This window comes from Xenopus laevis, chromosome 8S (genome assembly GCF_017654675.1).
Source record: "Xenopus laevis strain J_2021 chromosome 8S, Xenopus_laevis_v10.1, whole genome shotgun sequence".
Classification (NCBI taxonomy): domain Eukaryota; kingdom Metazoa; phylum Chordata; class Amphibia; order Anura; family Pipidae; genus Xenopus; species Xenopus laevis.
In genome coordinates, this window is record NC_054386.1 from 36,907,934 (window position 1) to 36,930,288 (window position 22,355).

The window sequence follows — 22,355 nt, forward strand, 5'->3', positions numbered from 1 at the left end:
TGTTCAGGCAGGAAAAGACATTAACCCCTTGCAATCCCTTTCACATATGGCACATAAACTATACACTGGGCTCATGTGTAGGGCAATATAACAACTTTATTTTATTAAAGTTTCCCAGGCTTGTGTAGTGTAATGTATTTGCTGCAACGTGTACGTCCATTAAACTTTAACTACCCACCATATGCAAATTAGGCAACACTAATGCAACTTTGCTTTGCTTGGCGCAGTAACGCTAGCTCAACTTCGCCAGCGTTCGCCGAATCTGAATTTGCCCCTATGTGTAAACTGGCAACAACTTGCACAGCTATACACCAAGAATTTTTGTATCATATTTTTGATCCTTAACAAATTTCCATGATTTTTCATTTCCCCAGATGTAACTTTGTAAAATGGAGTTCTGTTATTAGTTTTGTTTTAATTTTTTTTTTTTGTTTTTAATTTGTTTAAATTACCAAAAAAGGAAACTACTCAAATTTGGTTTATTGCCAGTGGACACACCACACATGTGGTTCAATTTTATTAGCCTTGACTATATGCCCTCCAAACTCTGCTCATGGGAAAAAGTAGCCAAACTAAAATAAAGAGGTAAACGTTTGTAGGTGAAACTTTATTAGAGGATAGCTGAAGGAGACTTCCTTGTGGAGCAGAAAGCCACGTTCCGGATCAGAAGCCATATGTTCTAATAAAGGCTTTTCCCCCCCAAGATTCCTTTGTAGCAGTGCTGTGTTATACATTGGAGTATAAACCTTGGGGTAAACATATTTCTATTTTCATGGTTTTATTTCATAGGATAGGCAAATATTTCTGAATACAAGCAAAAAGGCCAATAAAATGGCTTCTTTTTCTTCTTACCTAGCCGAGAATGAAGCTCAATTCCAACCCACATACCATGTGAAAAATCGACTGTGCCAATGTATCGCACTGTCCCAGTTATGTTCTCCCCAATGCATACTTGATTGCCAAGTGTGAGACACAGTGAGTTGTGGAAAGGATTATCTTCACAGTCAGAAATATGTAAATTCTTTTTTTTTCAAGGGAACTATCGACAGAGAAATGAGGGGGGATTTGCTAAACAAGGCAGCATCACTGAGGCAGTTTGAGTCATGATCATCCTCTGTCAGCCAGTGTTGGCTAGGGGTTTCATTAGAGGGGTCAGGGTACTAAGTTGCAGTCAGCTCTATCTATATCTCCATTGGAAAATAAATCTTCAGCCCCCATGAACTCTCTGAATGAATGATCTTCTAATATAGCACACGTGTGCTCCACGGCAACTTAACTGGGCAGAAAATTGACAGTGCTTACTTTAGATTTGTAGGTTGGGGAGTCGACAGAAGAGCACGACACACTTCTGAACAGGAGAGCAGCAGTTGTTTCAGTACTGCAATGTGGCACTTTATCAAAGGCACTTTTTTCTATGAGGTTAGGCTGGTTGTCTGTAGAAATCCTACCGTTCGATCACTTGTGAGAGTAAGACACATGATCATTTGCAGAATGGTGAAGCTAAACATCTCGGCTTTCAAAATCCCCAGTATAGGCAACTAAATGATCCATGCTGTTACTGGAGGGAACCATTATGTCAGAAAGTGTAGCGTTGGATGCACTATGAGAAAAGTAGCCACTAGTAATTCTTCTGACTCCTTTAAAACAAAACAAAAAAAAAAACCAGATACAGCAATGAACATTCATATACATCTTTCTTTTCAGGGAATTCATTATGAGCTGCGTATATTTCTTTACCACATTAATATCTAGAGCTAATAAAATCTATGAATATGTTTACTTTAGGAAGGTTTTTTTATTTTATGTGCATCAAGGACTGGTGCTTTATATTATGGGCAAGCTTCCTGCACAGGGTTGAACAGCATCAGGGCGGCACCTTAAAGGACAATAAACCCTACTGCACTGCTCAACCCACTTTCCCTATCATCCTTTAACATATTATCAAGGTTAAGGCATGCTGGGAGCTATAGTTCAGCACAGCAACATCAGGGTTGTTTTCTTAAAGCCATATTGCTAAAGCACTCAGGGCAGCATTAAAAGGCAAACAAATCCTCCAATAAGAACCCCAGCTGCTCTGTGTAAACCAGGCTCCATCTTCTTTGTGCCTGCATTTGGAGTTGGAAGCATTAAGCACAGTTTCCCAGCACTGAACCCGTCTTTCCTTCCCATTTTTAATTCCAATGTCATATAATGAACCCAAAGTGGCACAATAATCTCTGTATGTAAGAAAACAGCAAAATGGATGACTTAGTGGTGGTAATTAGCATTTTCACTGGTCAATTTGCTTGCATCTGTAATTAAGTTTTTGGTCAGAGTTTCAACTTCCATAAAGAAATATGGGGCACAGTGGCACAGCTTAATGGTTGGGTTTAGTGTCCCTTTAACAGGTACCCTAGGAGTGTATACCAGTCTCTGACTTGGCTACCTTTAGCAGACCAAATGGCTGCATGGTGGAGATATCGCAAAGGAATGGGAAGCATGGAAAATGTGAGGAGGAATAACACATGCCCTGGAGAAAGAATCTATGCAAAGTCTACAATTCAGCAATACAAAACAGAGAGTTAAAAGTACTCGCTGTCTAAACACAATGACCCAAGGCAAAACGCAGACTTACAATGATATCTTCAGGAGTGTTATTGTTTTCTACTCGCATGCAGATGTCATTAAGTCCTGATGACACAGCAGTGCCAGTGCTAAGTGTCTGGGATGAAGGCATGCTCTGCAAAGGTTGAGACACACAACACAGCACAAAAGCAAACGTGAACACAAATACTACGGTGACATGTTTAAAAATGTGCAAGTGATAAAACAGATGAAAACACAATAATTGTGACACGTGCAAATCTAGAGATGTCTAAACAAACAAGCAATTAATAAGACTCTTGGAACATATTCATGAGAACAATTAATTCTTATAATGAGTCACATAAATAATGACAAAGGAAAAGTAATGTTATTATATGAACTGTGTCTCACACAAAGGTGCTCAATGGGGTTGCGTGAGTGGATAGGGACTTTAGCTGTGTGCTGATACACCCTTCCAGTGATATTCCCCTAGTACAGTGATCCCCAACCCGTAGCTCGTGAGCAACATGTTGCTCTCCAACCCCTTGGATGTTGCTCAGTGTCCTCAAAGCGGGGGCTTATTTTTGAATTCCAGGCTTGGAAGCACGTTTTAATTGCACAAAAAGTATAGTGCCAAGTAGAGCCTCTTGTAGGCTGCTAGTCCATATAGGGGCTACCAAATAGCCAATCACAGCCCTTATTCGGCACCCCAAGGGACTTTTCATGCCTGTGTTGCTCCCCAACTCTTTTTACATTTGAATGTGGCTCATGGGTAAAAAGGTTGGGGACCCCTGCCCTAGTACATACACACCAGAGCAGCTAAACCAGACAAAACTGATAGCAATGTGCACTGAGCTGCAGAGATGGGAAATGACACAAGACATGTTCTGGGGTGGGTGGTAAAGAACCTCTATCTTATACACTGATCTGTTTCACAGCCTCCCACATTCTTCTATATACAAACGTCTTGCATGTGAATGTTGCAGAATGTACCTTCCATTTAGAGCCACTGTGTCCAATGGGCTCAACATTACAGCATCGGCCTGTTCCCACCACAACGAGCAAGTTGCTCCAATAAAGGAAACAAAAACCCCTTCAATGTTTTGCCATTTACCCATTCCATACCCTTATTTTCCTTTACATCAAAAAGGAAACTTACCTTGACATTTAAACAAAACAGCATTACACACAGGAAGGTAATTATACACTGGCGACCCACTGCCATTAGAAGTTTATTCTGTCTCATTATTAGAAGCCAAGAGATGGCAGCTGCACATTTTAAAATAGCAATTTGCCGGTAGTATTTTATATAAATGACTAATGAATGCGTAAAGAAAAGCTCTGCGCTGTGGCCACATGAAATATAGAGCCAAGGTTCTGTACCTCTTGACTGAGGAGAGGCTGGCTTTCAACAGGAATCTTTCTTGTGTGCTCTTCTCTGACAGGCATCAATGGCTTGAAGAATTTTGGTGGTTGATGAGTGAATGTTTCGAATGGGCTTAAAGCATGTGTAGTGTCTGGTACACTGCCTAGAAAAAAAAGAAATTGTCACTTATACCACTTATAGTCAGGCCCGGATTTGTGGAAAGGCAAACTAGGCCTGGGCCTAGGGTGGCAGGATTTTAGGGGGGCGGCATGCTGTCCAACCACACCCACATTGGTCCAGATTATGAAAATTTGCATGAAAAAAGGGGAGTGGATAGGGGCGACAAACGACAGTGGGCCTAGGGGCGCCCACTATGTAAATCGGGCCCTGCTTATAGTTAAACATAATGGTCTTTATTTACTAAAAGGGACAAATAACAGACCAACGTGCCATGTCCCTTATCTGTAAGCTGTTATACAGAAAGCTCTGAATTACAGTAAGGACATCTCCCATTATAAGAAAATAATTATGATTTTTACAAATTATTTCCTTTTTTTTATCTAATAATAAAACTGTATCTTGAACTTAATGGCAGTTAAAGGGGGTGGTTCACCTTTAAGGTAACTTTTATTATGTTATAGAATGGCCAATTCTAAGCAACTTTTAAATTGGTTTTCATTATTTATTTTTTATGGTTTAAGGTGAACAACCCCTTTAAGATGCATAAATCGATATTTGTCGCAAAACAATCCTATTGGGTTTAATTAATTTTTAAATAGTTTTTCCAAATTACGGAAAGATCCCTTATCTAGAAAACCCAAAAAAAGCATTTGCCTTTTCGATGGGGTCAGTGACCCCCATTTGAAAGCTGGAAAGAGTCAGAAGAAAAAGGCAAATAATCAAAAAACTATAAATAATATATAATGAAGATGGGAACCAACTCTTTAAGAAACAGTGTTGTTAAATTCATGCAATATTTGCCTGTACAGTGTGTCACATAGTGGGGTGCCCCTCCCCATTATTTACTTCTGAGAGACCCAGCCTCTCTGTGATCTGCTCTTTATATCATTACATAACTTTTCAAGTCTTTTGTTGTCCCTGTGCTTATATATTAAAAAGCTGATGCATTAAAATGGATAAAAGACAAGGCTCAAAATTAAAATTTGAATTCTGCACCCATATAAGCCATTTGTCTCTTTCTGCCCTTTACTTTCCCACTACAGCCAATAACCTGTAACTAAAAAGTATCAGCAGCTTCGGATCAAAGGACTGGCAGTGGAGTCTACCTATTACGACATGATGGGACAACATTTTTCATTATATCCTATAAAGCCTTAACTGTCTTTCCTGGATTGTTGCCTCCCTTAGTCCTGTGTTGCAGTACTGCTTAGCGGTTCCTCTGACTGCTTCTTACACAGAATCATGTGCACTTTCCCTAAGCATTGTTAAGGTTCACACAATTCTGTGTAAGGAGTGATCAAGGTTGGCAGCTTGTAAGCAGCACAGTAAGATGTAGCTCTGACCCTGCCAGTAAATGTCTGCATTTTCTGTAGCACAGAAAAGCCAGTGAAGAAGTGATCATATGGAGTCCAACAGGTTGAAATGCTATAGTAATAAAAGAAGCATATAAGAAGCTATCAGTGCATACTGCAATATATTGGTTATTTACTGTAATTTATACAGCCAGCTGATTCTCCAAATACAAATACACCATACATGGAAAATAACAAAATGTACTTTAATTTTATGCTTCTTTTCGTTTAACTCCTTTATTCAATTCTACCTATACTACTACCCAGGCCTGGACTGAGATTCAAAATAGGCCCACAGATTGCCAGTCCGGGCCTGCTACTACCTTTTAGTAGCTCAATGAACTGAAATAAGATGCTTTAAGTGGGTTGTTACGAAGAGGCATGTGTTTCAGAAAGAGTCTCACCTCCACCAATGTTCTGGTTGAATCACTCGCTTGGCTGCTGTAGAATGGTAAGTCTTTATAGCTGGAAGAGTACTCTGTCACATCATACTGACTCTCCGTCCAGCCCTACAGAGTAATTCACAAAACAGCAGTTCACTTTAAATCTAAGCAACCAATAAAGAAGTAAATGTTTTCCAGAATAAAAGTAAAAAGAAAGTAGGTGAACACTATAAAATAACATACAGCAGGGAAAATAAGTATTAAACACGTCACTGTTTTCCTCAGTAAATAAATTTTGAATGGGGCTATTGACACGGAATTTACATCAGAGGGCATATTTATCAAGGGTCAAATTTCGAATTGAAAAAACTTTGAAATGCTAATTCAAAAAGACCAACCGAAATTAAGTCAAAGTCTTTTTTTGGCCGAATAGGTCCTTTTCGCTCAAATAGGTCTGTATTTGGTCGAATCTGAATTGTACGAATCTAAGGAATATCGCATTCGATCGAATTTGATTCCAAGTTCCCCCCCCCCAAAAATTTGATTTTTCAAAGTCCACCAATTGACTACATATAAGTTCTAGGAGGTCCCCATAGGCTAAAACAGCAATTCGGCAGGTTTTAGATGGCGAATGGTCGAAGTCGAATTTTTAAAGAGACAGTACATGATAAATTTCGATATTCAAATTTTTTCAAATTCGTATTGAATTTGGTCGATTCCCTAGTTGAAGTACACAAAAAAAACTCAAAATTTTGATTTTTTTTTTCATTCAAAAAGTCACCTCGACCTTTGATAAATCTGCCCCCAGATGTTGCTAACAACCCAAGTAATCCACAAATACAAAGAACTCAAAAGAAATAAGTCCATGAATTAAGTTTTGTGTAATAAACTGGAATGACACAAGGAACAGGTATTGGAGCACATCTAGCATTTTCTACACAACTGGCAACCTAGAGCCTAGACCTGTAATTAATCACTTCTTAAAGTCAACAATTATACCTACGTGGTTATTCTTATTACTAGAAACCCACATGACTTTCTGGTTTGAGAATATCTGGCCCCTTATAACTTACACAAAGACAAGACCCAAACTTGATAATTTCTGGTAGAATTAATATAGTAAATATGGGCCGACACACCAATTGTATATGTGATCATGTACGCCCCTATATACACGGCATAACAACAGTTCAGAATGCTCACTCCACTTATCCTAACCCTGATCTGAGAGGGGACCAGGCCCAAGTTAACTTTTTTACTAAACCCTATCCCTTTTGGGGGTTTGGCCTTCTCCAACCTCAACTTTTAGGGTACATTTATCAAGGGTCGAATATCGAGGGTTAATAAACCCTCTAATTCGACCCTCGAATTTAAATCCATCTAATTCAAAGGATTTAGCACAAATCCTTCGATCGATCGAAGTAAAAATCGTTCGATCGAACGATAAAACGATTTTAAGCAATCGATCAAAGGATTTTTCTTCGATCAAAAAAAGGTTAGATAAGTGAGAAAAGAGACAGTACTTCAACTATCGAATTGTCAAACGATTTGTAGTTCGAATCGAAGGTCGTAGTAGCCTATTCGATGGTCAAAGTACCCAAAAAAATACTTCGAAATTCAACGTTTTTTTCATTCAAATCCTTCACTCAAGCTTAGTAAATGTGCCCCTTACTGTATCTTCTCTCAAATTTCACACTGGTTACATAGTCAGAGTAGTGCAATACAGATGGCGTTAGTAGGGTGTATACCCACAAGAGGATTACATTTTGTGATGTATTTTTCTGAAGGAAGAAATGCATTATTAGAATTGGAAAAGACTAGAGATGAAGTGGCTTAGAGAGTGTGACTGTTCAACCAACTGTTTAAGCCTGTGTAAGATTTCTTAATATGGACATAACAGGGAGCAGACTTAAAGGAGAACCAGTGCTTAACTAAAGAAGTAGCTAGAAATGTTGTATATTATGTTGTGGGTTTCACCACAAGCCCAAGGCAACCAGAGCCCTTTAGCAGTAAAGATCTGTGTCTCTGAATGTGCCCCAGTAGCTTCCCATCTTCTTTTTTGTTCATTGACTGCACATGCTCTGTACTGCTGTCTGTTACTGAGCTGAAGGACCCACTCACAATATACAGTATATACAGAATAGAAATGTCACAATATAAGACTGATTAGCAATTAATACAGATAATTACTCATGGCAGCACAGAAATGCAATTAGCATCAGAATTTAATAATCAGCCCTGTAGCATCAGCTTATATTACAGGCCAACCTCATTTTCTGCTTGATAATTTGCGACGGCTCCTCAGCTTAGCTGCTCAATAGCTGCTCAGAGCCCACTACACTTTCCAAGATGGTGACCCCCTGTGACAAGTTTGAAGTCCTGGATCACTGCTGCTATTGAGAAGCTGAAATAGGATAGTGCAATAAGTTCAGTATATAAAATATGGCATTTTTAGCCACATTCATTTTTAGGGTTTAGTTCTCCTTTAATACAAAAAAAGTTTTGTGTACACCTTGGGAGAGAATTACCAATTCAAATTGATTTTTCTTGTCAAAGTTCCTGGGTATTTATCATTTTTTCATTTTAATATGAGATACCAAACTGAAACAGAATCGTAGTTTGCATTAGGCTTAAACATTTTTACTTTCTGCTTTACAGTGCTTTACAGTTACATGACATTCAGGCTTCAAAGATTGAACACCAAAAGAAACCAAATCCTGGAATTGATGCATTCATATACTTTTATCTATTTTACAGTTAATAACACACAGTGTATTTCAATAGCTGCTTGTTTTGCCATTTTTTAAAGGAGAAGGAAAGCTACAGAGGTTGGGGACCCCTTCCATAAAGTGTATTTCCCCATGTGTTATTAGCCTAAAAGCATTTTGTGTTTTGCTCTGCCTCCACTTAGCATTTTTTAATCCTTTTTTAACACATCTCTTTGATTTTGTTTATGCATACTACAGTGAAGTAAATGTGAACAACGGAGACTCTGCAACATTTAACTACAGAAGAATTTACATCTTGCAATAAAATTAGCCTTCATAGATTTGACCTAATTGCTGGTGACGAAGATGACAAGGTAAAGACGGCTAGAAGATGTCTGCAAAATAAATAAATAAATAAAATTGTGAAACTACAAGCTGGATAGCTGCTGAATAAAAAACTAAAACACAAATAAAAAAAATATCACTCTCTACATCATACTAAAATGAATATAAAGATAACAAGAACAAAATACACTGCTGATGTACAAAAGCTGCAAATACTTTATATACTAGTACTAAATATGTTCCACAGGACCACGTCCTTAGCTGCAGCCACACACAAGCCATGCCCCCTGTTGTTTACAAACTGAATGATTGGACCTGCTTTTAGTCTTTGCACAGCAGCAAGAGTGGGCCACTTTGCATCAAGGTTAGTATAAGGTATTATAAATGACTGCTGCTCATGAATGCATATCCTAGCGTATACTAAAGACTGCAGGGAATGATAGGAGCTGTAACATCAGGACTAAAACAGAATGAACTTCCCAGCCACAGAATTCCAGTACAAATATACACTTGCATTTTGGTGGGATTGGTAGTTTATGCAGCCTGACTGCGGAATATGATGGTATTTGTATTTATCTGAGACGCAGAGGAATGGCTTTTGTAAAGGGAGATTATGATCCATGAAGGAAAAGCATAGCTCACATTGTGCATGTTGGGTGTGCTGAGGCTTCTTCGGATGAGCTTCGACAGAGCTTCTTTAACAGTGACATCCTATGTTATGGGGAGAAACCATTTCTGTTATTAAGCTTATTTCCAGATACAGACAGGCCACTACTCTTTTATTAAATATAACAAAGTTTTCAAATAAATATCAAAATAAAGTTTCACTGTAAAAAAATGTTCCTGAACTGACTGGGTACAATGTCACAAATAAGATTCTTGTTATTCACATTACCATGGTTTTCTCCATAACAACTGTTGGGGTTTAAATAGTCCTATATGCAGTTGTCCTTATACAGGTTTAAAGTGTACACCACACGTTCAATAAAGAATAGCTGATTTCTAAAACCTGCTTTTTAACAGCACTAGCCCTGGCACTTGCTGGCACATTCCATTCAAGCCAACTGGACCTGACATTCTATCATTTGTTATGAACACAGGAATATACCCATTATGTCGCTACCGACCTGCCTGAGCCGCTCAAGGCTCAGTATATTTTCCACCTGCAATACCCCCCATGTGTATTTCTCAGTGTAAGACTCTCCATCTGCAGTTCCCTCATTTTCACTTCTTGCCGCCGTCAAAGCCAGTGTTTCACGATCTTCTGTCTCTTCTGTTGCCTATTAGGGTCAGTATAATGGTTAAAATATTTTCTTTTTTGAAACAATTTAAGTGTCAAGAATCTGAAACTTTTAAAATATGCATGCACAACTTATCACTTCTCATTGACTATAATAATGGGTGTAAATATTTTGTTTAAAGGAGAACTAAAGCTTAAAGAAGTAGCCAGAAATGTTTTACATTATGTTTTGAGTTTCTGTACCAGCCCAAGGCAACCACAGCCCTTTAGCAGGGAAGATCTGTGTCTCCAAAGATGCCCCAGTAGCTCCCCATCTACTTTTCTGCTGATTCACTGCACATGCTCTGTGCTGCTGTCACTTACTAAGCTTATATTACAGACCAACCTCATTTTCGGTTTGATAATTTTTGTCAACGCCTAATCTTAGCTTCTCAACAGCTGCTCAGAGCCCACTGAGCGTGTGAGTATTGCAGACACTTTCAAGTCCTGGATCATTGCTGCTTTTGAGAAGCTGAAACTTTAGGCTGGTGCAATAAGTTCAGTATATAAAATATGGCATTTTTAATCATATTAATTTTTAGGGTTTTGATCTATTTTAACTGCTATAACATACCCAATACTATGACTGGAGTAGATTTTCACAATTCTAGTTCTTTAGTAATAGGTGTTTGGTAAAAAAAAAAAAAAAAAAATCCTTTCGTGCATCACATGATGATGGTTTAAATTTGTTCTCACATTACATGAATGGATTATACTTTTCTTGCATAACTTAATCTAACTATTAATTAATGACTAAAGGAAATACTCATAATATCCTCCCAGTATTATTGGTACAATCTCAGAATTACTCGCAAGTTACAGGTAAGGGGGGCCTCTCACAAAGTCAGTGCTGCTGCATGTAGGTAGAATTGTATTGTGCAATTCATCAGCTACAGAGGGCATTGTTGCAAAGTGCAAAACATATACATATAATATATATATATATATATATATTTATATATATAGTCAACTACAAGAGGTCCTCTGCACTCTACCCATTATCAATATATTTAAGACAGCGACATTTTGTGCATACTGCTACTAAAAAAATGCCTTACCCTTTAAACAACACAGGGATTGTTTGTCCATATATTGCAATATATTTAAGCTGGCCAACTACGTCAAAGTCATCCCATATCTGGCCAGTCCTATGCTTAATTTTCATCTGATTCATTAAGAATTCAATTGCTTAATTATACATTTTACAAAGGGACCAAGTATTACCTGCAACTTACTAGCTGCTTTCAAAGTAAAACTCCCAAACTTGGCTGCCCTTTTATTAGACACCAGTGGGATCACCTGACTATAGCTGGGAAGGGTGGGAGCTACAACATGGAGCTGGTCACTGCTCCTGTATAACTATAACAAACAAGGGAAAGTTGTGCTCACCACTAGTTTTTAAAACCATTAGGCAGGGGTGCAGAGGACCTCTTGTAGTTGACTATATGTATTTTGTGGTCACACCCTCATTGCACCCCTGCCTAATGGTTTTAAAAACTAGTGGTGAGCACAACTTTCCCTTGTTTGTTATAGTTATACAGGAGCAGTGACCAGCTCCATGTTGTAGCTCCCACCCTTCCCAGCTATAGTCAGGTGATCCCACTGGTGTCTAATAAAAGGGCAGCCAAGTTTGGGAGTTTTACTTTGAAAGCAGCTAGTAAGTTGCAGGTAATACTTAGTCCCTTTGTAAAATGTATAATTAAGCAATTGAATTCTTAATGAATCAGATGAAAATTAAGCGTAGGACTGGCCAGATATGGGATGACTTTGACGTAGTTGGCCATCTTAAATATATTGCAATATATGGACAAACAATCCCTGTGTTGTTTAAAGGGTAAGGCATTTTTTTAGTAGCAGTATGCACAAAATGTCGCTGTCTTAAATATATTGATAATGGGTTGAGTGCAGAGGACCTCTTGTAGTTGACTATATGTATTTGTGGTCACACCCTCATTGCACCCCTGCCTAATGGTTTTAAAAACTAGTGGTGAGCACAACTTTCCCTTGTTTGTTATATATATATATATATATATATATATATATATATATATATATATATATATATATTGTTTATTTTACAGCAATATTTTACTTTTTTGGTATAAATTTAACAAGTTTGAAAACATGGCACCAACTTGCGATAACCAGACAAGTCTTAACTGCATGTTGCCTTGTTAGGATTTACTATGTACCATCAGAAAACCAAAAAGACAAAGGGCTACCATTGGAATGTTGGACACAATCTCATAGTTTACACCACAGGAGTGCAGAATATTTTTTGTTGACATTCGTCTTTTTAGGCTCTGTAAAAATCTGCAAAGAAATTTTGAATATTAAAGCTAAAAAGTAAATACAATGGGGCAAATTCACTAACCTGCGGAGTTGCGCTAGCGCAGCCGCTAATTCACTAAAATCAGAAGTTGCGCTCAGGAGGTGAAAGGTAGCGAAGTTGTGCTAGCATTAATTTGTCAGGCTAAATTGTACTTGCGAAGGCTAATTTGCATAAGGCGCCAAATTGAAATGAATGAATGGACGTTTTGAATGGACGTGTACAGAGCTGCAGCGCATACAGAGCAATACACAAGACCAGGGAAACTTAATAAAAGTTTATATAGGTGTTCTAATGCCCTACACATGTGCCCACAGTATGTAAGGTGCCACATGTTAACAAATTTTGAAGGGAAGGTGGGCACCCTAAAAAAAAATTTGCTATTTTTCAGCCTATCACCCAAAAAAACGCCATTTTGAAGAAATGTTTGAATCATGTTGCAAAAAAAGTCTTTAAAGCTTTTTTTTTTAATTAAAGTAAATTATAACAAAAAAAATCACGTTTTACCATTTTACTGGGCATGCAGTAACATGTGAGAAATCAATTTAAGGTAACCAAGTTTGTTTGTTGATGTGAACTCTGTAAATAAATAGGTACTGACGTGGGACCTTTTATCCAGAATGCACAAGACCTGGGCTTTTCAGGATAACAGATCTTGGATCTTCATACCTTAAGTCGAAATCATGTAAACATTAAATAAACCCAGTAGGCTGGTTTAGGGCCGGATTTGCCCTGAGGGCGCCCAGAGGCCAGCGTCCTCCGTCGCCCCCTCTCACTCTCTAGATAGCGCGCATGCGCATCCACTAAGGGGCCGGCGTCCTCCGTCACCCCTTCCTTCTCTCAAGATAGAGCGCATGTGCATCCTCTTAACTTGGTTTCGGAGCACTAGCCGATCGGCGCTAGTGCTCCGACAAAAAACTGCTTGTGCGGCTGGGCGGCTTTGCCGCAAATCCGGGCCTATGCTGGTTTTGCCTCCAATAAGGATTAATTATATCTTATTTGGTATCAAGTACAAGGTACTGTTTTATTATTAGAGAAAAAGGTAATCATTTTTAAACATTTTGGATGAAAATGGAGTTGGCCTTTCTGTAATTCTCAGCTTTCTGGATAATGAGTTTCTGGATAGCGGATCCCATACCTGAACCTGCTTATTATAAATAAATAGGTACCTGCTTATTATATACATTCACTGCAATCCTTTTACATCAAACCAGCTCTAGCGTAGCAGGGTGGCTAAGCTGCACTGTGACCTTCACAATCAGATAGGCCCTCTAATTCTGAGGTGTCACCCTATTCAAATGCACCGAGTCATGGATGGCACAATCCCAGGAGGCTGTGGCCACAACCTGTAGAATAAACAAACAACAGCACTGTTAGGACACTGCATCTTACATGTTCTTGGTGGTGCACAGATCACTGCTATATTCAATGTCCTTAGTTAAAGATTTGAAAAAGCTTTATTTTTAGGAAAGGCAATATACAGAATTTCCGTAAGCTTGTTAGCCTGGCAATAAATGAAAGCAGAGCAATTACACATGACAAATGGAATTTAAACCACATGGTTTATTTGTCACAAAGACATAAAAAAGTACACAATTGTAGCCTAAGAACCGATGAAGAATTCAAGACCCATAACCTGAAAGTAAGTAGCTTTGACCAACTGCTATAGATGTCAGAGAATGAATCCGCAAGAGGGGAAAAGGACAGACTTGTATTCTGACTGTCAGGGCATCTTTCCCCATGCATCATGTAATAATCTATGTGAAGAAAAGGCTTGAACTCTTGAACCAATCACTAGTACAGGTATGGGACCTGATATCCAGAATGCTCGGGACCTGGGGTATTCCGGATAACAGGTCTTTCCGTAATTTGGCTCTTCATACCTTAAGTCTAATAGAAAATCATGCAAACATTTAATAAACCCAATAGACTGGTTTTGCCTCCCATAAGAATTAAGTATATCTTAGTTGGGATCAAAGTAGTGTTGTATTATTACAGAGAAAAAGGAAATAATTTTTAAAAATTTGGATTATTTGGATAAAATGGGAGACATCCTTTACATGGAGCTTTCTGGATAACAGATCCCATACCTGTACTGATGATGTATTTTGGATGATTGGTACTCTACATAACACTTATCACATTTCTATATTGATCAAATATCACAGTGGAGCAAAATTCTGAGCTGCAGGAAGCATATCCCACTCCAATGTCTTGCACATGTAATGTACAAAGGCTAGCTGCTTGGAGTGCCTTCTTATGGAGATCACCACCCATTTTATATTGGATAACATTAATCTAACAATATACCTTTTAACTGTTTGTAGGTACAGTTAGATAAATACAGTAGAAGGTGGACACCCTTCCAGTTTTCACCTCCCCTCAGAAGACACCACTTTCACGTTTGAGTGACAACCCATAGTTTTGGGTAAAAAAAAGCAGCTGGTCCAAAAACCAGGTATTTGTTTGAATGAAAGGAAAGGATATGAAAAGAGAGTGAACTAAAATCATAATTACTATTAACATTCTAGCTCCAATTTTCTTTCATTTTGCAAAAAAAACAAAACAGTTTTTGGGTACTGATCTCTGAGTGTGAAACATAACTGCATGCATCTCTACACATTTTATCCTTGTTTGTTGATGATTTTCTGTATCTGGTCATCTAAGTATTCCTTCCGCTTTATCAGCGTGTCAGACCACCTTTCACGGACACAGTTTAAATCCTCCTCCTGGTGATTGAAACAAAATGAAAAATATATCAAACTTGTGCTTGATACATTGCCACCTGCCACCCGAATGTGCTAGAGGAAACAAGTGATGCCATTAAACCGTTTTCTGCAATTCTTTAGACAAGGAATACTATGTACTATACACTTCACAAAAGAACAATGACCACAAAAAAAAGATTATTACAGTCACTTATTCCAGATATTTGTCCATATGGTCTTAAATGTGTTACTAATTCACTGATACAATACAAATACAGAACATATGAAAATATATTTGTTTCTAATGGACAGCTGTTAAACTAGACAACAGCAGAAAACTGTTTAATGGCAAATGTTTGGAATCGTGCTGAGGCTTCTGCTTTTCCTGCAGATATTCAAAAGACAGGTTAATGCTCATACACCATTAGTACTGCGTATATTGCCCTCAAAAGTGCCATGGCTGAAATGTAGCCATGAATAACTCTTCCATGCAAATTAGCCCATGCACCATGCGGCTGATCAGCAAGTTTGGTATGTGTAGGTGAAAAGGGCAGAAAGCACAAAGATACAGTAAAAGTTAGTGCACTGTGATTTCACCACATTTATATTCTATATTAATTTTCTAAAATGATTTATCCAATTGTTCAATCTCAAGTCAATGACTAATTGCTAAAGCTATAGAAACCCTTAGTTTTTACAATAACTGCCTTAATATTCATGCTTTCAAATGAATAGTGAATAAAAAAAATAAATGGCAGTCAAAAACAATATCTGAGAGGGAATCATTTAGGTCAGGGCTGTCCGACTGTCGGGCTGGACCTCCTCCTTGTGTGTCCCCCACATGAAAGTCTGCATGCTTTCCTTAGCTTGTGTAAACTTTATAATGCATCAGTACTGAAATTAGCTATAGCTTTCCTTGTCTCCTGCTCTATTCTGCCTTCTCTATGCTCCCTGTGTGACATACTCTGCCTGCCCTATGCTCCCTGTGTGTGCCATACTCTGCCTGCCCTATGCTCCCTGTGTGTGCCATACTCTGCCTGCCCTATGCTCCCTGTGTGTGCCATACTCTGCCTGCCCTATGCTCCCTGTGTGTGCCATACTCTGCCTGCCCTATGCTCCCTGTGTGTGCCATACTCTGCCTGCCAAATGCTCCCTTGTGTGTGCCATATTTTGCCTGCCCTATGCTCCCTGTGTATGTCATACTCTGCCTGTCCTACTCTGTACCCTGTGGGATGTGAGCCTGGTAGGATTTGTTCTGGGGGTTTCTTAGCATTCGGAAATTGTTGTCAGTGGCCTCTTAGGTGTTTAACCATGTGGTGTGGGGGTGCTACGTTATCCACAGGGGAGGAGACGGCATATGGATTTAAATGTTTATCGTATATTTAAGAATATGACTTATATTTTTCACATATGATTGCTGAGTAATATCTGTGCAGTGAGTGTCAACCATTTGGTGTGTTACCAACTGTAGGAAAAATAACTGCTCGCCAACAAAATTGGATATTGCTCCTATTTTGTACTTCTTTATAAAATTCAGAGGGTTATGCCTTTTGAAAGAAAAGATTATTTATTTGATAAATCCAGTTATTGCAAAACAGGTATACAACCTTAGTTGATCTTCATGTGCTGGTAATGGGAGAGAGAGAGAGCAGTCCTTGATGACAAAATCCTTTAGAAGAGTTGCTCCTTGTTATTGATGGTTTTCTCTCTCTGATCTTCTTAGCTTGAAGGTCAGTTTATATACTTTTTCAGTCCAATACAAATGCATTGAACACCTCTAGATCCTCCCATCACTTGTGGTTAAGTCCATATTAGTACTTTCCCAGAAATAGGTTGTGGTAGGGTTTTTTATTTTCTTCCAAAGTTTCTACCCCTCTTGGGGGCAGTAGAGGATTACTTTTGGCATATGTCCAAATGACCATTCATTAGAATAATGTAAATGGTGTCTGATATAAAACAATCACTCTTTCTTAAATGAATATACATAAATTATCACAAAACCTTATATGTTCAAAATACATCAAGAGAAAACACCCCTTTCCTTATTTATATGTATAATATATATACTATTATTGTATGAGAACCTCAATACATGTTTTTTCTGTACAAACTCTTTTGTGACCAGGCCATGCATCACAGTAAAAACCAAATATAGTTTCTCCTTACTCCTCACCTAAGACAGCTGTCCTGTCATTTAACACAGACACACTCTACCATACAGACCATGAATAGATCTACAAGAATGTAAAGGAATGACCCTAATCCTAAGAATAGGGATTCACCAGACTGATGACCAAGGTTTTTCAATGACAGTGTCTCATCTAAGAGCCAAGGATACTATTGGAATTAGTTCTTGTTAGTAAAATGTATAATTAAAATATAACAGAATCTTACACCAACATTAATGTGGACAGGGTCTTAAAAGTTCTTGAGATAAGAGGGTGTGGTTTAAATGGGTGTGGTTTAATGGGGGAGTGGCTTTCATTATTGGCCCTCCACCACATAGGCTAGAAAAATTCCGGCCCTCAGTACCACAGAAGTTGGACAGTACTGATTTAGGTTATGTTGTTTCACCTGGCTTTGCACCAAAACATATTATTATGATGTGCTGTGCTCAGTGACAGTTGTGCGAGGACAGTACCATCTGACATGATTCTCAAATGAAATTTTGTTATCTTTGGCCACCCTCCCACCCCCTTGTTCCAAGTCCTTTGTCTATGTTTCCCTTTATTTTCCACCCTTCTCTTGCCCATTCTGGCATAGAGCAGAATTTGGTTCCATGCCACAGGATTGACAGTTACAGCAGCAGCAGCAGCCATAATACCTGGTAACTATCCATATCACCACCAACATCATCATTTTTCTGGAAGGAAAAAATAAACTTTGTAAACAGGACATGCATTCATCTTTCAGTAGACAAAGCACAGGACAGGGGTAACAAATAAAATAAAAAGTTACAGGACACACATAGCCAGAATAAAAAAAAATAGAATGAACAGAAATAAACAAACATGTATTAGGGGAATATGAGTAATGATAAGCACAGTACCATTTTTAAAAATATATTAAAAAAAATTGCTCCTACAACACAATAAATATGTTTTATTAATTGCTGTATGATTCGCACAATATATCTCTAGCGAATAAGCCATGATGCACAAACTAAATGAACAGATTTCATGAATATATCAGACACATGACTATTTGTGAACTATAAACAATTACAGAGTAAAGGCCGAAATTTGCACAGATCTACAGCATCATCCTTTGTTCTGATTTATTTCTATATTATATTCAGTTTTTAGAAACATTTATATAAAGGAACAAGGAAGGTTATTTCTCACTGCTTTTACAGATTGTCTAAGCTTTACTTTCCTACTCTCATCTTTTAGTCCCACATGTATGTGTTTCTTGTCAGCAACATATTTCCTGTAGTAGCTTTTCATTCTATTAGCAGAAGTCTGGTCAGAGGGAAATTAAGTTAGTCAGTTCTTTCATTATGAACCAAGCATTCTGATGTCTACACTGCAGCTCTGAAACTCCATGTCATGTCCATTCATTACCTGATCACTGACCAATCCCCTCTGAAGCTTTGTTGATCTAGCAGTGATGCAGCCCACAGACACTGAAAGAATTGCTTCAACCATAAGAGGTAAAGTTCCACAATTCTGCATGGGCTTCAAAGTCACTTGAATTCTTTGAGAATGGCCCTAACCAACAACAAAAGCGTTTAGCAAAAGAGAAAATGCAGGAATAACATTGTCAGTTTATGAAAACCGTGGCTTACCTGCCTCAGCTGGTAGAAATCCATATTTCTATTCAACAGGTTACTTCACTCCACCTAAGAAATAAAATATGTGAAACAAGTTCTAGATATGCTGGGCATGGACAGTCATGCAGAACAAATAGGTTGAGCAGCAATCCCCACAGATAGTGCTTAGTGTATACATTAGCAAATCTGGTGGCTGGAAGTAAATCTACTGACCCCATGCTCTTAGTGCTATCAGAAGCATTGATAAGACATTGATACTAAGTATATGGGAGAGGAGATTTGAAAGGAACAGTTCAGTGTAAAAATAAAGACTGGGTAAATAGATAGGCTGTTCAAAATGAAAAATGTTTCTAATATAGTTAGTTAGCCAAAAATGTAATCTATAGTGGCTGGTGTAAAGGAATGTGTACTATAACATAACATAATACAACTTCCTGCTTTGCAGCTCTCTAACTACGAGTTAGTCAGCGACTTTAAGGGGGGGCACATGGGACATAGCTGTTCAGTGAGTTCAGATTCAAAAGCAAATAGTTATGATCCATGTGCCTCCCCCTCAAAGTCAATGATTGGTTACTGCCCCGTAACCAATCAAAGGAAACCAAGAGAGCTGCAAAGTAGAAAGTTGGGTTCTGGCTAATATGTTGAAATTCAGCCATACAAACCTTTATAGATTACATTTTGCATTTAACTAACTATACTGAAAACATCTTTATTTTGTACAGCCTATCTATTTACCCAGTTTTTATTTTTACACTGAACACCTTGATGCTACTGGAATTAAAGTTACAAGCTGTCACAAAGCCGAGCAGCCGCCACGATACATCACAGCATAGTTAAAGCTAAAGCCTCCCAATAATTAAATCCTCTAACTACAACCCTAGGTAGTCCCCCTCCCTGCTCCCCCCACATAGTTACCCCTGAAATTGCCCCTAAGAGTTTGCTCACGTATCGGTGCAGAGTAAGTGAAGCAGAGTCATGGGCACCATCATACAGATCTCTGGTCTACTTTGGGTCCTCTTCCTTCCTTTCGGCAATTTCCAGGACATTTGGCGCATGCACAGTTGCTACAAATCGGAAGATCCAACTGCACATGCGCCAATACGGCGCTCACTTACACAACAAGACTGGAGATCCGGAAGGTGGCTCCCATGAGATCCGCTGCACTTACTCTGCACCAATACGTGAGCAGATTCTTAATGGCATTTTCAGGGGTAACTAACTACGTGGGGGGGGGGACAGGGAGGGGGGACTACCTGAGGTTGTAGGTATGGGATTTTCTTATTGGGGTGTTTAGTTCTCCTATAAAGCTGGAGGTAGCACTAAAAATGCCAAAACAATTGGGGTTAATGGCTATGGTCCACATAAGGTTCTTGATCCATACTCTTTTTTTTTTCATTGATCCATACTCTTTTAAATGTCCACAATTTTGGTTGTATTGTACAAAATATAGGATTGCTATATTATCCGTGTTACTACTTTTGCATTTAAAATCTCAATAAAATGCCTGAATAAAAAAAAGTGTAAAAGTGGAAGGTACACTGGAGAAACTATTCTGGATTAACTTTCTGGATAACAGTGCCATACCTGCGTGCACTGGAGAAAACATTCTGGATAACAGGTCCCATACTTGTGTGTACTAGAGAAACCATTCTGGATAAACAGGTTCCCATACTTGTAAGCACTGGAGAAACCATTCTGGATAACAGGTCCCATACCTGCGTGCACTGGAGAGACCATTCTGGATAACAGGTTCCATACTTGTGTGCACTGGAGAAACCATTCTGGATAAAGGTTCCTTACTTGTGTTAATGGAGAAACCATGCTGGATAAGAGGTCCATACTGCATGTACTGGAAAAACCATTCTGGATAAGAGGTACCATACCTGCATGCACTGGAGAAACCATTCTGGAATAACAGGTTCCATACTTGTGTGCACGGAGAAACCATTCTGGATAAGAGGTTCCATACTTGTGTGTACTGGCAGAAAACCATTCTGGATAAGAGGTTCCATACTTGTGTGTACTGAAGAAACCATTCTGATAAGAGGTCCCATACTTGCGTGCACTGGAGAAACCATTCTGGATAACAGGTCCCATACCTGCTGCATCTGAGAAACCATTCTGGATAACAGGTCCCATACCTGCATGCATTGGAGAAACCATTTGGATAACAGGTCCATACTTGCGTGCTCTGGAAAAAGTATTCAGGCATAGTATGGCCAATACCTGCGCACACTGGAGAAAACCATTCTGGATAACAGGTCCATACCTGCGTGCACTGGAGAGTCCATTCTGGATAACAGGTTCGATACTTGTGTGTACTGGAGAAACCATGCTGGATAAGAGGTCCCATACTTGCGTGCACTGCAGAAAACCATTCTGGATAAGAGGTCCCATACCTGCGTGCACTGGAGAAACCATTCTGGATAACAGGTCAATACTGGTGTGTACTGGAGAAACCATTCTGGATGACAGGTTCCATACTTGTGTGCACTGGAGAAACCATTCTGGATAAGAGGTTCCATACTTGTGTGTACTGGAGAAACCATTCTGGATAAGAGGTTCCATACTTGTGTGTACTAAAGAAACCATGCTAGATAAGAGGTCCCATACTTGCGTGCACTGAAAAAACCATTCTGGATAACAGGTCCCATACCTGCATGCATTGGAGAATCGATTTCGGGTAACAGGTCCCATACTTGCGTGCACTGGAAAAAGTATTCAGGATAGTATGGCCAATACCTGCGCACACTGGAGAAACCATTCTGGATAACAGGTCCCATACCTGCGTGCACGGGAGAGACCATTCTGGATAACAGGTCCCATACTTGCGTGTACTGGAGAAACCATTCTGGATAACAGGTCCCATACCTGCATCCACGAAGAAACTATTCTGGACTAACAGGTCCATACCTGCATGCACTGGGACAGCCATTTTGGAAAGCAGTCACATACTTGCGTGTACTGGAGAATCCATGCTGGATAACAGGTCCATACTTGCGTGCACTGGAGAAACCATTCTGGATAATCAGGTTCCATACTGCATGTACTGGAGAAACCATTCGGATAACAGGTCCATAACTGCATGCACTGGAAGCAACATTCTGGATAACAGGTCCATACTTGCATGTACTGGAGAAACCATTCTGGATAAAGGTCCATACCTGCTACACTGAGAGAAACCATTCTGGATAACAGGTCCCATACTGCGTGCACGGAGAAACCATTCTGGATAACAGGTTCCATACTTGCGTGTACTGGAGAAACCATTCTGGATAACAGGTCCCATACCTGCATCCACCAAAGAAACTATTCTGGCTAACAGGTCCCATACCTGCATGCACTGAAGCAGCCATTTTGGAAAGCAT

The 22,355-nt window shown here is 39.0% G+C and overlaps 1 pseudogene; it reads right to left on the reverse strand.

The window, feature by feature from the left end:
* Nucleotides 1-219: 219 nt before the first annotated feature.
* Nucleotides 220-22,355, reverse strand: part of LOC121397617 — a 56,530-nt pseudogene continuing 34,394 nt past the window's right edge.